We start from the raw sequence: 18,115 nt of genomic DNA, 5'->3' as shown, positions 1-18,115 counted from the left end.
CAGCAAGAAGGAATAAAAATAGCAGTGCAGGTAGCAGCTCTGGTGCAGATATCAGCAGTATGCTGGCCGACAAAGGAATGGTTCCTTGGGCCGTGATGACAAAGAGTTGATCTGATTTATCGAAGAAGTTGATGGTGTCATGAGGGCAAATTAAAACAATTTGTGCCCCCTCTCCCCATGCAGACGTAGATGTGTTTTATATGCACAGAAACCAGCACAGCTTTTCTTTAGGTATTCACAGCAACGACTGCAAGGGCATTTTGAATGTTTAATTTTTATACAAACATCCTCAAACCCCTCTTATCTGTGAACAGCGACACGGAGGGGGATGCACGAGGAGGTTTTTCCAGCTGCCTTTCCCTCCATCCCATGGATCCTGCTCCTCAGGACGGGGAGGGCTGTTAAAAGCTGCAGACGAGGAGTCACCCAGCCCAGCAGTGCCTGCCCTGGCAGGGGGATCTCGTGTGCTCGCCGCTGATTAGACTGCATTATTTCTATTATCCTGTTGGGCTTCCCACTCGGCATTGAGGCACTTGCCCTTATTTGAAACCAGCAGCCACCAGGAGAATTTGCTGATTGCTAATGAGAAAGTGAAGGTTTTGTTGATATCATCTGGGACGTTCTTGCTGTGGTCTGCTATTAAGATCTGGAGCTCTACATAACACACCATATTAAGCAGGCAGTGACTTTATTATGGGATCAGTATAACTTTTCATGTCTGGTGTACTCCTAAAGCCTAGGCTAAAACACCTTTTTCCAGAATATGAAACATAATATCTTGGTGCTAGCTGCATTATTTAAAAAGGGGCAATGTGGTTCATAACTTTACATTTATTGCATACTTTTAAGCCACTTGACCCATATAAATATTACTATAGAGTTGCCTTCAGTTATTAAATTCTTATTGCTTATAAAAAGGGCAGCAGGAAGTATATAATCTATAGACTAAGGTGTGTTTTTTTAAGGGGGAGAGGGAAGAATAAAAAAAAAAAAGGAGGAAGGCTGGAAACAAATGTGTTTTGATCCTGTCCATAGCCTTGAAGTTAAAACTTTTTTTCCCCAGCTTAAAGCAAAAGTCAGTTTATTTAAACTACAAGAATCAGGTACCACATAGCAAGCAGGTTTTGAAGTCAAAGTGGAAACCCCACCTCTTAAAAGAAATAATTTGCAGAAACTTTCCGGTCTTTTTTCCATCCAAGGCCAGGTAGGGACGGGACAGGAGGATTTTCCAGAGGTCCTACACAGCCTCTGGCTGCACACTCGCCCCTTGGGCCACGGTTTGCACACGTGTGGCTGCATGACAGCGAGGACAACACATTAACATAGGTAATTTTACTTCAGAGTTGCTTGGGGCAGAACCTCTAGACCTAGAGGTTACTGCTGTCAAAGTAGGACCTTTTTCTTCCTGTCACTTCTTTCAGAGATGAAGGGAAAGATTTCCCTTAGCCTACAGCATTTAGCGTGCAAACGCTCCACCACAACATTTTGAAACTATAGAAATCATGAAACCAGCCTGTGACCTTCCATTTCAGTGACAGTACAGGAATCCCTTGAGCAGCGGAGGCATCCTCTGATATTTGGAAAAGTGTCATGTTTTCTTTACAGAGAAAACTGTCATATTGTTGTTGGCATAAAATACAACACTTCCTGGAGTTGTGATTTCCTTGTTTGCTACAAAATGTCACCTGGGCAACTGACATGTTTTTGTTTTGCTTAGAGCAACTTCCCACTTATGATATTCAAATCGAGTTGATATTGATACCTTAAGCTGTGCTGAAAGGAGCAGCAATTACAGACATCTGAAATTCCTGCAGAAAAAGGCAGTTTAGCTAAAAGACACGGACCCTCCCGACAATGGCAATCCGGCTGCAAGTTAAACACAGCCCTTATATAATTTGCAGCCTATTGATGTGCCAGGCAGTAATTCTCCAGCAGGAAAAAGTCTCGGCAAGAAGCAGGCACAGATGAATGAGATGCTTCCCCTAAATAAGCAATGGAGTGTTCACTGGAAAAGAAAAAAAAAAATAATAAAAGAAAGGAGGAAAAAAAAAAAAAGAAAAACAAAATGCTCAGCCTGAAGCAATAAGTGGAGCTGACTAGAAAAGTACGGGGCTTTTAAATCATCCCTGCGCTCACATTTTGCAGCACTAAAGGATTTTAATCTCGGCCAGCATAGTTTTATTCCAGCATTGCTTTTTTTGGGGACAACTTTAACCTTTGGGTCAGTAGAATTGCTTGGTTTTAAATACCAGAGGGTTTTTTTGGTTTTTTTTTGACATTAAATAAATTGAGAGCAGTTATATTTCTATTTTTGAATATCTAATTTTTCATTTCTAATTTTGAACACTGCAAGAAGCAACATTGCCTGAAATTAAGGGAGATGAGAGGTGTCACTTCTTTGCACAGTTATAATGAAGAAAATCATTTTTATTTTTTAAAAACCTCCAAATGCTTTCAAATCAAGAAAAAATAAACTTTTTAATTACACAACCCTGCCATAGTTTGGAAAGTTAAATCACCTGCTGAAATCATACAATCTGAAAAAGCAGATGATCTTCAAATTGTATTTAGTAGATGAGTGCTGAAATATCTAAGAATATTTAACATTTTCTCTGAGGTTTCTTTGCTGAAGATGTTTTAATAGAAAATGAAGGAAAGAGTGTTCACTCTTGATCTGGGCAGAGGAAAGAGAGCTGTGTTTATTGCTTTCCAGTAAGTACTTAATGATACCAGTTTTGACATGTGGATGTAAAATATAAACAAACTTAAGTACACACACGGAGATCTGTATGTCTAGATATGTTTATCTCTAAGTATTACAGAGATATTCTCTGTATGAGCTCTGAGTGAAGCTACACAGATGCACAAACAATAATTACTTCTCCACAGAAACAAAAAAAAAATCCTTTCTAAGGCAAAAAGAGCCTATTGTGTTTGAAGTTGCAACAGCAAAAAAAACCCCAAAAAACAAAACAAACCCACGTCCTAAAATTATATCTATTTAGCAAATACTCTGCTTCATTTAGGAACTCTGCCTTTTAAATGAACAAGCAAATTTTTAACAGATTCGCGTGTTTTGTAAAATATGTCAAACAAACTAAAGAGAAGGTCTCCTAATTACTCATCAAACAGCCTGCAGTCAGTAGGGAATGCAGCCGCAGTGATATGTTGCACTAATGTTAGGGCAGACCCGAAATATTTCCTCTTGGAAAATAACAACAGCAGCAGCGGCGGCCGCGGCGGCAGCACCCGCTCAGCAGCGCCTGCGGCTCGGTCCTGCCAGGACTGTGCCTGTGCTGGGCATTCCAGGGGGGCAGCTGGGGGCTCCAATTAAACCTCCCTCAGCAGCCACCTCGCTCGGCTTTTTGGGGTTAAACCCGCCGTGTTCTGTATGCGAGTGATGAACAAAGTTTTGTGCTCGCACAGGTTTTTTATTCTTTCTTTTTTTTTTCCCCTGTGCTTCTTTGTATTAAATATCTACCACAGCTAATTAGAAAATATGCAGAACTGCTTCCTGGTTGAAGTGTGGATTTGTGTTAGAGCCCATTTGGTAGGAACAGGAGAAAAGTCCCCATTAGGCATATTAATGCCAGTCCCTTTTAACAAAGTTGCTCCCTGCTCTCGGCGTTGGAATTCATTTGAAAATAAGAATACTGTGGAATTAGTGGCCTTCCTTTCGCAGGCAGGATGATGTTATCTGATATTAGATATATACAGATTTTGCTGGCAGGGTAATCAGAGTGAAATTCCTTATTTCTGCGTAATTGCTATAAGCAAGGCCCTCTTATCCTGCTCTCCCTCCTCAGCCAAAACTCTGAGTCACTTCAGGTTTTTTTTCTAGGCAGCAGCTCTGGCACAGGGCTCAGGGTTTGTAACTCTTCTTGTCTCCCCTTAAGGGAGCAAGAGATGTTTGGCATGTCCCCAGCACAAGACATTTTTAAAGGTGTATTTAAGACGTGTGTGTGTCTTGCAGAATTAAGGGTAGTAAGTAAAGGTTTGTGAAAATCCACAGCCTAAACTGGTCTGACCCTCATCAGCTCCCAGCCTCGCTCCTCTGACTGCTGGTAAATTTAAAGAGCTCAGATTGCCAATCTGCAGTCATTTACATTGAATAATTGATCTGATGTGCACCCCAATAGCAGCAAACAGAATCAGCCTGGTAATTTCACTGTTGCCAAGAACAGAATCAGACCCATAATTTCCACTCTGCTCTGATTTATTCTGTAATTCATATTTTCAACAATATGCAATCCATTAGCAGTACAGAAAAACACGCAGTAACTACTTGGGTGGACTCAGGGTTCTTGGGTTGCTCACAGACAGATGGCTTGGTTCGTGATGTTTCTGGTTTATTTTCCCCCCGCACTTTGCTCTCAGTTCTGTTGGAACTGGTTTACTACTTCCATAGGATTTTTAAGATAAGTAGAAGGATTATTGGTCACACTCCTTGAAATTCATCATGAAGTGGGGCCGGCTTTGACTGCAGCTCGTTATTTGCTGCATCTCTCTAAAGTGGAATATGTTCAGGACACACTCCCTTCCAATCTTTGCAGAGAGGAAAACACTCTCAGCAGAATCTGCCTTCGCATCAGCTCCTGGAGGGTCCTTAAATAACTTCTCTCCATCGTGGCAATATTTCAATATCTGCTAAGAGATCCTTGTTAACAGGAGGGACCCCGGATCTCATAACTGGGTTTTTATTACAAATCCCAGGGATGTTTGCTCTATAGATACAAAAGAAAACTTCTGCTCTCTTGACTTTTTTTAAGGTAAATGTTTCAGGGGTTGTGTTTTTAAAACTATGTATATTTGGTAAATGCAATTCCCTGCCTTCTCTTAGCGGAACTTTATTTTCTTCCTTTATAGTAATACATAGATCTGAAATTCCAAGGGTTTCTGGTGCTTTTCAGCTGTCACCTCAAGTCAAAATCATGGAGTTCAGCTATAAAAAAAAATGTATATAATAAATTTAACTTGACCTAACTGCAGGCTTTTAAAGCAAGCAGGTATTTTTGACATTTAAAAAAGAACATTACTACAACTGTATTATCCATGTATCTCCTTGCTGCTATTTATCCCACGAAAAACCAAAACGTGTCCTGAAGTTCAGTCCATGCCCATTTCAGCAGCAGACGGCAGGTCGGGCACTTTGTTAAAATGGAAAAGACACTTTGCAACGTTTCAGTTAATAAACTGAGCCCACTGAATGTGATCTCCAATCACACCTCTGTAAGCCCACAGATATTGTAGGACAGTGGAGAGACCCCCCTGTTTTTGCAGCATCCCACAAGATCCCGAGCAACCCCTCAGCCCAGAGTCCGGACCAGCCCCTATTTAGTGCTTACCAGGCGATTTCCCCCACCCAGCTAAACTTTCCTACTCCAGTTCAAATTTAATCAATTTTTTGTTTTGCAGCCTTTTGTAGATTGAGTCTTTTGTTAAGAAAGGACGTCTTGTTTCCCAAACACGGCGGGAGGAATCGCTGGCATCAGAGTGCCACCAAAAGGCGGCGGAGGAAATCGGCAGGCAGGCGCTGACCTTTGCAGAGACAGCTAAGGTTATGCACATAACATTTGCTTGTTTACTTTGCAAAATAAGCAGTGAGTTGGAAACTCCGAGCTTAGCAAGCGTCTCGCTACACCTGAAAAGCAACACTGACAACAACAGCAAAACCCCACGGTTGTTGCTGGGTTTGCTGTTGGTGCGGGTGGAAGCTGTTTCCCGCTCCCCTCTATATCTATCATGATGCAACTTTAATAACGTTAGCCAAGACTGCTCAGAAAATCACAGCTGTAGCTGGAGGCGAAAGGGAGAGGAGGGGAAAAAAAAAAAAAAAGGAAAAAGAAGAAAAGAAAGAAAGAGGGGGGAAAAAAAAAAGCTAAAATGAGGTGCTTCTCCCAAGCCTCACCTAGTGAGCTGAGTATTGGCTTATGCGTGAGAATAAGCAAACGAATCGATCGCTGCAGTAGGTTGATGGCTACTGGTCGTTTTGATGGATATGACGGTAAAAAAAAAGTCCAGATTGGTTCACAGTGGACCTCAAACCATGTCAGCTAAAACCAAAGAGACAAAAAAGTGACAGCTGCGGAGAGTACACTGCAGGCAGTCAATGGTTCCTGTGATTTATTGTTCCATCTGCCTTGCCGCTGTGAGGACAAGTTCCCCCTGATTTGGTTAAAATGAAAAGGACCTCAGAGAGCACAACGTGTTTTTTGAAAATGTGCAGAAACTATTTTTTTATTTCGTGATTTATGTGCCTTTCCCCCTCCATAATGTTTGCACCAATTGTTACCCAATAATGCTTACTGAAAAATGTGAAGCTTCCCAACCACTAAGAAATCCTCCAGACAGCCCTCACCCCTCCACCCCAGCACAAAAAGAGAGAGGGGAAAAAATAGAGGAGGGGGAAAAAACCTGCAAAAAAAAAAAAAAAAAAACCCTGCATAAATAACCCAGGCTGTCAAAGCCAAGCCAGAAAACTAGTTTGTCTCTTTTTTAACCTTCCTGCTTTCCAATTAACAGCCGTGTTTCGGAGCCTGCCAGGCTGCGAGGCGGTTAAAAGCCGGGCTCGGCAAAGGCTGGTGTGTAACCATTTAATATATTAGAGAGTTCTAACCCCGATTATAAATTTGCAGAGCCACCCAAGTGCTATGGCCAAGAGTTTCCCATTCCAGAGGGTTTCACTGGAGTGGAGGGGACAGAGGGGATGGAGCCTTTTCTGGATTCGCACACCAACTTTTTTCGCCGTTTCTGACTTGAAAAGGAACATTTCCTTCACGCAGTTGATGTAGCTTATTACCCCATTAAAGAGAAGCACCACACGACACTTCTGTCAGGGTAACACCGAGGCCTAATCAACACTTGGAGGTGTAACACAACACAAATAATCTCGCTCCTCAGGGAAGCCGGAGTAGCAGCCTGAGAAACACTCTGGCTTTTCCCCGGGAGGATTCAAGTATGCCATAGCAGAAATATGGTTAATGTTTTAATACATTTATGGAGCATAAATCATAAATGAAGCATTAAGCATCCGGTGCTCTCTCAAAAGTTTGAACAAATACAGGCAAATTGAAGGAATCTGCTAGAGCGAGGTATTGATAATTTTCCATGTGTATCACACAGTGGGAAAAAAATGGACGCGGGGCCTCCGAGCCCTGCCGCCTCCTCGCATACATTATGTCCCCCACTTAATGCCATATGAACCAGGAACCCACAAGAAGCCAAGGGAAGGCTCTTCCTCTCCCCCTCCAATAAATGTTTCATGCAGATCAGCAAATTTTCAGCAATTTCCCATGAAAAGGCCGGTGGGGGCCTGCGGTGCGCGGCGAGGAGCGGGGTCCCCGGCGGCCTGACCCCGGCAGCGGCCGCTTCCTGGCTCCAGGTTTCCTTCGGCCTCGCAGGTCCAGCCCGGTGTCAAAAGCTGGCCTTGTCTCCTGTCTCAGGATGTTGGTTTTACCTCTCAAGTGTTTCCTGAATTTGCAAAAAATTCTTGGGGTTTCGTTTTTTGTTGTTGTTTTTTTTTTTTCCTTTCTGGCGGCTGTCTGCGCGTTCAAAAGCCCATTTACCTTTGATGGGGAGGGAGAATAAAGCATAAATATGGGGGGGGGAAATAAGAAGAGTAAGAAAGAAAAGGCAAAGAAAAGCAAGAGAAAACAAGAAGGAAAGAAAGAGAGAGAGAAAGAAAAAAATTTCTTAGTCGCTACTGTTGAGCAGGGGGTTTTCTCTCGGGACCAGTTCTACTTTTGGAACATGTTATTGTCAGGCAGAGGTCAACATCTTTTACCTCTTTTTTCCATTATTCAAAATAAGTATTGATGTTATGTTTTAGCTATTTAAAAGCCAGCTGCCTTGCTCATTTCAGATATTTTTCCTGGTATTATTGTATGTGGTAATAGCTGGCCTGTGTATCGTCTTTCACAAAATCTACCCTTTCAGGGTCTCAGTCTTCAAATGATATCAATCAAAATTTATGCAATTCAAAATCCATATGTATAGAGTCCCAGTTCACCTCATTTAATGATAATAGTAAACCACATGTTGTGTACATGTCTGAAACACTTTTCTAGTTCTTGACTGTATTAACCCTAGGGGCACTATGTTTTTGTACAGCTTGCCCAACTGAGCAGCATAATATATTGATTAATACTTGGCAACAACTGCATTCTTGAATAATAAAACCATGAACAAGGTAAACGTGTGCTAATAAAACAAGAAGAGTGTCAATATTATTTGGGGATGCATGTTAATAAAAGATGCTAAAGAACAGGCGAGCCCCCGGCCCCACAATTAACAAAGCTCAGTGCCTAAAGCTGCTCCCATTCCAGCCCCGTGTGATGTCGTTATCCGAGAGCCTCCTCGCCTACCTGGGCATCCGTCAGGCGGCCACAACAAATGCTCCATATTTATGGGGGCTGCGTCCAGAGCTCGGGAAAAAAAGTTCAGCTTTTCCCGCTCTGCAAAAGGCAAATTAAGATTAACAACATTTCATTGTTACCCCGATTCTGCCCGGGCAGAGCCCTGTGCAGGTATCACCAGCAAAGCCTGCAAACAGTAACTGATTTTACAATAGAATTTGCTTCTTACAGGCTGCATTATTTACTTAAGCTTTAATATACAGTTCAAAATAAGATTTGCTTTCATGGAAAAACACTAAAACATTTGGCAAAGGAAGAGCCGAACGTTCTCCTTAATTTGTTTTGGCAACTCTGAAAAATAGATCCCATTACACTCACGTTTGCATTCCAGAAACATAACAACAAATTATCATTTTACGAAAATCAAGATATAATTAAAAATGGGGGGATATAATAAGCAGCAAGTGAAGGCAGAGGAAGGAGGGGGCACATGTGGAAAGCAATGCTTTCAGCACTGGGGAAGGCTGAGGAGGGGAAAAAGCAAAGGACACCAGCTGAAAAGCTACTGCCAGAGCTTATTTATTTATTTTGGGGCTAAGGGAGGGGGGAAACAACAGAGGAGGGAAGGACTTGGAAGTAAAAATTGTTTAGCAAACAGTTAAAATAGTTTCATGCCTTTTATTTTTTTTTTTTTTTTTTTTTTTAGGGAAGACAATATTTAAACACAGGTTCATATTCATATTTCAGTCGTTTGACTTTGGTGGGAAAACAAATTTTGAGGAATTAAACACAATTATGGTTTGATTAACTGGAGCTGGTTCCTAAAACCACAAGGTATAGCAGCAAGATTGCATCTGTGTCTTCCCTCAATGCCATCCACATGAGTCACAGCGAGGCAGGAAAGCTGTTGACAAATTAATACTTTAAGAAAATAAACTATGGTCATGTTGAACATAGAGCAACTTTATCCTGATTAATTTGTGTTGGAGTGGCTCCAGCGCCCTTTACAAAGCCGCGCAGTTTGTACAAATGTAATTTCCTAATATTTACACGAGGAAAGCCTCAGCCGTTAAGATTTGCCTCCAGTGTGAGTTTTGTGGTTAGCAAAAAGACAATAAAAATACAGAGAGGTAATTGTAAGCACATTTGGAAAAAAAAAAAAAAAGAAGGAGAGAGAGAAGGAAGGAAAAAAAAAAAAATCCGTGTTTCTCTCCACTCCTCCTTGCAGAGCCCTATAAAAGTGGCAGTGCCGCGGCTGGCGGGGACACGGTGCCAGGCTCGGGGCTCCGCGACACCCAACGCTCCCAAGGGCTGGAACGGCACCCCCGGCCCTCCACAGCCCCACATTCCCGGGTGTGGAGCTCCCTCCCAGCGCCCGCTGCTCCCAGCCCCGTCCCCAGCCTCGCCCCACGCTCTCTGTCATTTTATGTCTTTATTTAAATACAACGTCAGGCGTTCGTACAATTGTCTAATTTAATAAATATGAGGAGGGGAGATGCAGTTAGAAGTGTTGCTTTGTTTGAAGAATATTAAAAATAACCTTTAGTTTTAATGAGATTTCTCTCTCTCCCCCCCCCCCCATCAGTTTACACAATTTTCCAGATGCAAAATGAGCTTTTGGCTGTAAAATATTTTATCACATTGTCTTACACAATAAAGATTAGATGTTTTTGCTCTCTCTCAACTCCACCGCAATTATTTTTTAGTGTTTGCAAATCATAATATCATTTAAAAACCATATTTTATACCTCATCTAAAATACTTTTATAGCAGTGTGATGAAAAAAACCCAACACAACATCTATTTAACTACTCTTTTAAGTGGCTGTAATATGCTTTAGTATAATTTCCCAGAAAAAGGCACAGCTAAAAAAGCTTAGCTGTTCTTGAAAACAAATCTCCCAAGAAGCATCTTTGCAAAAAATCCCCAGAATTGAATTCCCCTGGCTGAAGAGCCCAGAGAGCCTGAATATAAAAATAGTAGCCCTGTCATTTCACATTCATTAAGTGTGAAACTCAGAAATTAATAATGTAAAAATATGCTTTTTAATTAGTCTTACATTCTGCCCAATGTACTTAAATGGGATCAGCAGCTCCCTAATGATTTTTTTCTTAATAAAGTATTAGCCTGTGATGCACTGGGGTTGACAGGTATGATAAACTGGAAAGTACTTTTGGAGGCGTATGAATGATACCAAAATAGTACTCTCCCATTTAAATGTAATTAACATCAGGGAGCAATATTACATGAGGAGAGAAGCCTGCAAGATTTTTATTTCAGGGTATTTTTTTTTCATTTCTTGTTTTATGAGTAGTTTGATGATTGCAGCAGTGATTTTATAATTTAATTACCTTTGTTGAAAGCTAAGCTTTTGCTAATAGCAGGTCAACAGGATCATAAAGCAGCCTTCAAAAATATTAAAAAGGAGGTAAATCCCCTCAGCTAAACCTACACAATAAGAACACGGGTGCGCATGTGTGGATGCAAAGGATTTTATGGATGTATGGATATACAGGCTCCATGCCTGTTCCCCTGTTATTTGTTTACTGTGTTATTGCAAATCAGTATTTACTCTCCAAAGGGCTCTGTTATACATTAATCGTAATTTTTAAAAGAAAATAAAAAAGGAGGGAAAAAATATGAGAAAAATAAAAAAAAAAGAAAAAGGAGGAAAAAAAAGAGAAATTAAAAGAAAAAAGAAAAAAAGAAGAAATTTTAAAAATTAGAGAAAATAGGGGAAGAATAATAGAAAAAAAAAAGTTATGGAGAAATCCATCTGACACACCCTGGATTTTCCCAGGACCAATAGGGCTGAGGAGTGAAGCCACTCACTCTGGACCAGGACCAGGATTCTCCATTCTGCCACCCCTTCCCCAAGCACTTTGCACTTTTTTTCCATTTCCAAAGGAGCCGACTCTACTCCAGGAGATAAAAGATCACTGTTGACCTGCACTGCTTGCGCAGGAGTATTCCCTAACTTATTTATATGCCAAATGTCACTTGTGTTTACTGAAGAATTTCTTCTCATATCTCGGAGTCACAGCGCTCCCCAAAGATGCACTTGCCATAGGGTAAACAAGCAGGGAGGAGGGCAGCATTCCCAGCTCCCTCCTTCCCAAACCGGAGGCTGCTCCATGGGCGTCCCCTTCCCCAGCACACCCTGACATTTCTCTTTGCAGGCTGGTGGATGGATGGGTTGAGGTGACATGTGACAGGAATGGCTCGGGTCATGGATTCATGGTGGCACTGGGGATTTGGCTCCATGTGCCTCCTGCCCCATATTTAGTGTCTCTTCTCCACCATGGTTCCAAGTTGGAATAAAGGGAAACTTGGAGGTGGCCAACCTAACCAGGAAAAACCATGGTCAGACCACAGATAATGAAAGGGACTTCTTATTTTTATACTGTTTTTCATTTGGTTTTGGGAAAACAGCCAATCCAACAAACAAATAAACAAACAAACAAACAAACCACAATTTTTTTTCTTTTTTTTTTCTTTTTTTTTTCTTTTTTTTTTCTTTTTTTTTTTCTTTTTTTTTTTTTTTAATTCACTCTTCCATTATAAACACAGCCTTCAAGGCTGATTCTTGAATATCCCAACTAAACTGGAAGGTCTTAGGCCAAAGGAAGCACCCATCCCACAGCTAAGGTGGGGTCAAACATCAAGGTACGGTCATTTAGAGGGGGTTCAGCTTTAACATCAGCAAGAATTCTTCATGGAAAGGGTTGCCAGGCATTGGAATGGACTGCTCAGAGAGGTGGTGGAGTCCAAGGAACAGCTGGATGTGGCACCCAGAGCTCTGGGGTGGGCGACAAGGTGGGGATCAGGCACCGGTTGGACTTGATGGTCCTGGAGATCTTTTCCCACCTTAACAATTCTGTGATTCCCCATGAATGCAGTGCCACGCTGCTGTGGGTTGAGGGGCTCAGGGCCCAGATGGCAGCACTGCCACATGGGAATGCAGCTCCATCACTCCAGCACGTCCATTTCTCCTGCTTTGGTAACTTACGACGTCCTTTAAAAATGCGATCATGAAATGTCATTTCTTTCCTATTTATCTTGGCGCTACAAAGCTGCCCAACTATTGGCTATACGTGAGCTCTTTTATAATATTTTTCCAATCACAAACACCATTCCATGGCTCCCCAGGGACCCCCGTGATGGATCTAGCTATCTATCTATTTACGCGTTCATGAATCAAATCATCGGACTGGAGAAAGTTTGGACAATCTACAGCTTTCATGAGATTTCACCCAACTTACACTTCACAGGGGATTTCCAGGAGTGTGACGTTATTTGCACCCCTCTCCTCTTTCCCCGTGTGCTTACTGCACCCACCCCAAGATCCAAGTTTAAAATGCACGTCCAGCTCCCAGCCTGCAAAGGGAGTTTTCCAGGAGCGGGGATGTTTTAATGGGCAGCTGAATCAGAAACTAATCATCCGAACTGCCCTCATGTAAACACGCGCTGGAAATTTTATTACGGAGATATTTGGGGTTTTCCTGATAGAGAATAAAAGACAAATAATCGAACTTATTGGAAAATATTTACATAGGGCCACAGAGTGCAAAGCTTGGGAAAGCTGAGCAGTATTTGCTCAGAAGAATAGCCCTGGTGCAGGCAGAGGAGCGGATACTGCTCGGCTGTCCAGGGAATTGGAGGGAGTTGTCTGAGTCAGACATGCCGGCGATGGCCCCACACTGGGGCATCATAATGCTTTAATTAATTAATGTCTGTAAACTGTTTGGTGATCTTGGGATGAAAGGAGTTCTGGAAATGCCAGGTATTATTGAAAATTAATTACTCCAGCCTTCCCCCCAAATCTTGCTAAACATATTTCAGTTTTTAATCTATCCTGCTGCTTCAATAAAGCTCATTGCAGAATTATTTTCTGCTAAATATTAAAGGAAAAAAAAAAAAAGAGAGTTATCCTTTTAAGCAGAGGATTGAGCTGCAGCAGAAGAGGTTGTACAAAAGTCACATTTTGGGGGGACTAAGTCTCCATATGTGAGGCAGGTACAGGCAGAGGACACCGTGGTGAGAATGGGCTCAATTTGTGTGTCCCCATCATCCCTCTCAATGGCCAAGCCAAGACCTGGCATTCACATGGGGCTGGAGAACCCCACTCCCATGGGAAACAAAGCTGTGGGAGAGGTAGGACCGGTGTGAGGCATCCAAGGACAGTACGGACTGTTCCAGCCCCCGCCACGTGTCGGCAAATCAATCACTCTCAATGCTATTCATCATTCCATCACAGGAGACAGAACATGTGTATTATTTATGCAAGTCTGAAATCATTTGGTGTTACTTACTGAAGAGTCACCTTCCACATCATCATGGAGCAAAAGTGCTGGAAGAGACTCCGTGTCCAAACCACACCAGGCGCATTCCAGATATGATCTAAACAATAAACCACAATAGATAAAATAGACAAATAGACATTATGATAGTTTTCCTTTGGTTTTTGGTTTTGTTTTGTTTTTTTTTTTCAATGCTGCAGCCTTTGTACACATGAATTTTAATTTATGTAACAAAGCAATTAATGATTTTGCTCATTTATGAGGGCCAGGTCTACGGTCCGGCTTGAGTGTTACAAGACTGCCATAGAGTTGGAGCATCTTTCGACTCTTCTTGGGCCAAATCAACACTTCTGCCTCTGCAAGCAGACAAAGCCAGTGTGTAGAGAAGTTCAGGGGGAAAATGGAAGGAAAATGTCCCAGTGAAATTTCATACCTTCAAAATGACCCTACTCTGTGCCCTGCAGAGATGTCGGCCTTGGAATGACCTGTGTTCTCCTGGAGCATCCCACCCCATTTCTCCTGGAGCCATTTGAGCTTGCTGGGATAAGGAAACAGCTGCGTTAGTAGGGCGTCCATGGTTACTCCAGCAACACCAACCACTAACCCTGACCTCTACTCCTCTTCCTCCTTCTCCTTCTCCACAACACATCCCCAGTCATGCATGAATGAAAGTGGGAACTCCCATCCCTCCCCTTCAACTTCTTCCCACAAACTCTGAAAGAGATTAAGCCCTTCCTTATGATATTCAGCCAAATCCACAGGTCAAGTGTTATCTATCACCAATTTTCCACAGAAAAACGTGCATTTCACCAAATCTTCCTCAGGCTACTTCTGAAACTGAACAGCAGATGGGGCTGCAGAAATCATCACATTTTAAAAAAATATATGAAAACCAGCCTTTTACATTCCGAAAAGCAATTTATTCTACACCATTTCAAAAAATAAATAGGATTCTCCTTTTCTGTTTTAAGACATCAATGAATCTGTCGCATAATGGGCCTTTGTAAACCGATTATCCTTGATAATCTCATTAGCTGAAATTATTTTACTTTTCTAACATGGTAGATTTTTAAATACCTTTTATTTCAGATCCCTCTGGGCACGTTGCAGTGAAATTTACTATTAAGCAAAATAATTATCTATCTGAAACCTTAATGCTAAAAAGTAGAAAAATAAAATAATTACAATCTAAGGGCAGAATGGAGAAAGTACAAGGAGGAAAAGGGAGATTTCCACATGCAGGCAAATATCTTCTCATTGTTAATAAATAAACCATACTTGTTTTCCTGGGAATGTGAAGACACAAACAGTGGTTGATGCAAATGACAGGGTTTGCTTTGAGGTGGGGTTTGCACCTCCCGTGGTGACGCCAAGCGTGGTGGCTTCATGATTGGGAAGGACGAAGCTCCTCCAGCTCCCACCAGCCAGGAGCTGCATCACCCACTTCACACCCAGACCTGAGCAATTACAAATGTGAGTTGTTTCAAAATCAGCTTAAACCTGGTTGGTTTTTTGGTTTTGTTTTTTTTTTTTTTCCGTGTGGAAGTTTGCAGCTGTAATGGGATTACGGTGTCGGCGGAGGGAGGGAAGTTTGCAGCTGTACTGGTTTGGGGGGTAGGAAGCAGCTGTTAAAATAGAGGACTAATGGTGATTAATTCTTATTATGTGTTTGAAGATCTCACAATGAGTTCAGGAACCAAACCCTCCCTCAGGGAATAAACTGAAGGAGGAGGATTTAAAAAGAGGGAAAGTAGAAGGGGAATTTTAATGTACATTTGGCCTAAATGGCCTGGTCTTAAATCGCTTGATTAATATTTAAGTAAAATTTAAATCAACATTATTAAGACAAAAAATATCTAGCCTGGGAAACCTGTAATTCCTGCATATTTATGCAGAATGGGAGATCACCTGTGCTTCCTCAAAAATACACATGCCAGGAGCAGCAGGGGAACATCCCTTCAGCTTGTAGGGGATGGGAGAACCTCCTGATCCCCACAGCCCTTCCCCAGCACCTCCATGCCCAAACCACAATGGGAAGAGGTGGGAAGAGACCCCATCCCACTTCTGCATCCACCACCACAGCGAGGGATGCTGCTAGTGACGGGGAGGAAGCAGCACAAAGAACCCAACCTGGGCTTGGCTCAATTTGCAGCCTCTGGGGAACCTGCAGCACTTCCCAGTTCCAGCACAATTCACATCAGAGCCAGGTTATTTGTTGCAATATTGTGGCCGGGTCCTACAGCCGGTTTGCAGAGGTCTGTGATGTGCTGGGTGTGCTGGGGCTTCCCCAGAGCACAGCAGGTGAAAGATATGAGATTTCTATTTATATACCACAGCCTGGCCAGGAGAGCGACAATTTAACAGCAAAGGTTTGGGCAGAGAGAAGCAGCCTGGAAAGGCAGGCAGGGCGGGAAAGGCCCCTTGAATCCCTGGGAAATGGTGACCCAGCACAGGCTGCAGCAGGGTCCTCAGAGCCCCCAGCCCCTCTTCCCTTGGGGAATTTCCCCCAGCTCATCCATTCTGCACTTTGACAAGCTGACGTGGCTCTCAGGTTCCTCCTGAGGACAAGGAAATGAAGGAAGAAAAAGTAAAGAATGTGAAAGCAGCAACAGGGCAAACTCCAAGATCTGGGGTTTGTTTTTCAGCCAAGGCTTTAATGAGGATTAATGAAATATCACGCATGCAGAGAGATTTCCATGAATTATTAGAGGGGAGAAATGGGTGGGAAAATGAACAAAAAGCTAAACTTTTTTTTTTTTTTTTAATGTGAACTTTTCCTTTCTGGGCTTAAACTTTGAGATCATAGTAATCTTTTCAAAGCTCAAAGAGATCACAGAAAGATTTATTTCAGGACCAAAAAAGAACTTCCTTTAACAAAATACCTCTGCCTGTGATTTTCCTGTTTCCACATTTTTAAGATGTTTTGTTTTTCAAATATGAAAGAATTGACAACAATAACTCAGGGCTGTGCACCAGGAGCACCACAAAATCCTGCCTTTCACATGGCTGCAGCAGATACCCATTCCCAGCAGAGCTGGTTAGTAAATTAAACCATTTCTTCTAGCAGCAACTGATAACTTGGAGCTGATGATGTAGGTCAGAGACATCTGCAGTAAATTATACCCCTCACCACAGGAGGAAGGGGAACACTTGGGACATGGAGATTGTGTGGATTCCATGCTGGAGACCAAAATACACATTTTTACTCATAGCTGCTGCATAGCAAGATACCAAACTTTGGTTATTTTGCACCTAAGTCTTCATGGGTCAGTGATAAAGTTTAGGATGGATTTATGGGCTGCAAGTCAGAGACAGGAAAGTGGAGTAGGATGGGGTTTAGGTGCTGGGTGCTCAACCCTATGAGCAGCCCAGATGCCCAGAAAAATTCAGGATGAGCTGAAAATTCCCGTGAGCTGGTTTGCTGGCTTTGTGGGAGGCTTGGGTTTCAGCAGTGTGTCCATGTTGTAATTAATAAGCAATTTCTGTTTGAATGGCGTGTTTTGTCTTCCTTTGAGCACGTTCTCTGCAAAGACAAAGATCAAGACAAACCTACTCAGAACACAACGAAGATAAAAGGGAATCATAAAAAGAGACAGACAGAGGAAAAGAAAGAACAAGGAAAAAGAGAAGACAAAGAACAGGGAGACACCAAAGAGGACACAGAACAAAGATAGGCAAAATGAAAAGACAAAGAAAAGTAAAGACAAAGAACAGAGATGATAGAGCGCCACAAAATATGTAAGAGAGGCACAAAAGGGAAAAGGGGGGAAAACAGTGACTGAGAACAAAGGGCAGAGAACAGAGCAAGAGCAGAAATGCACAGGAAGGGAGAAATATGGGAGAGAATTCAGCCAAGATGAGGCATGAAAAACAGCCCAAAGAACAAGCAAAAATAAACACAATGAGGAGAGAAAACAGCTAATCATCTTCTGATTTGCATTAAAAAATAAGTCATGGGAACAGAGGCTCAGCGACAGAAATGTTGACAAGTTGAATGTCAAGATTTCTCGTGTCCTCTAAATTCAGTCAGCCTGTCAGTACTTGTGAAACTGGCTTGGGAGAAAGGGAATGGGAGCTGAAGCATTAGTGCCTGGAAGGTGGGGAAGGAATAGCAGGAACCGGTGCTGGCTACAGGAGCAATTTAGAGGGAAGTTCTTTCAAGCAAGAGGTGCCCAAAAAGTAGCCAAAATCCCTTTTTTAAAAGCAGACCTATTTCCATGATGAGCCAAGAAAATGCTCGTCCTATTCCTTCTGCAGCTTTGCAATAAAGGAGTGGCAGAAATTCTGATGCACAAGTGTAACTGTGCATGTCTAATTTTAATATTTCTGTAGGCAGGTCTAGGGTGGATATCAGGGAAAGGTTCTTCCCCCAGAGGGTTCTGGGCACTGCCCAGGCTCCCCGGGGAATGGGCACAGCCCCAGGGCTGCCAGAGCTCCAGGAATGATGCCAGGGATGCCCAG

This window comes from Motacilla alba, chromosome 6 (assembly GCF_015832195.1).
Source record: "Motacilla alba alba isolate MOTALB_02 chromosome 6, Motacilla_alba_V1.0_pri, whole genome shotgun sequence".
Lineage (NCBI taxonomy): Eukaryota > Metazoa > Chordata > Aves > Passeriformes > Motacillidae > Motacilla > Motacilla alba.
This window is presented reverse-complemented; position numbering follows the sequence as displayed.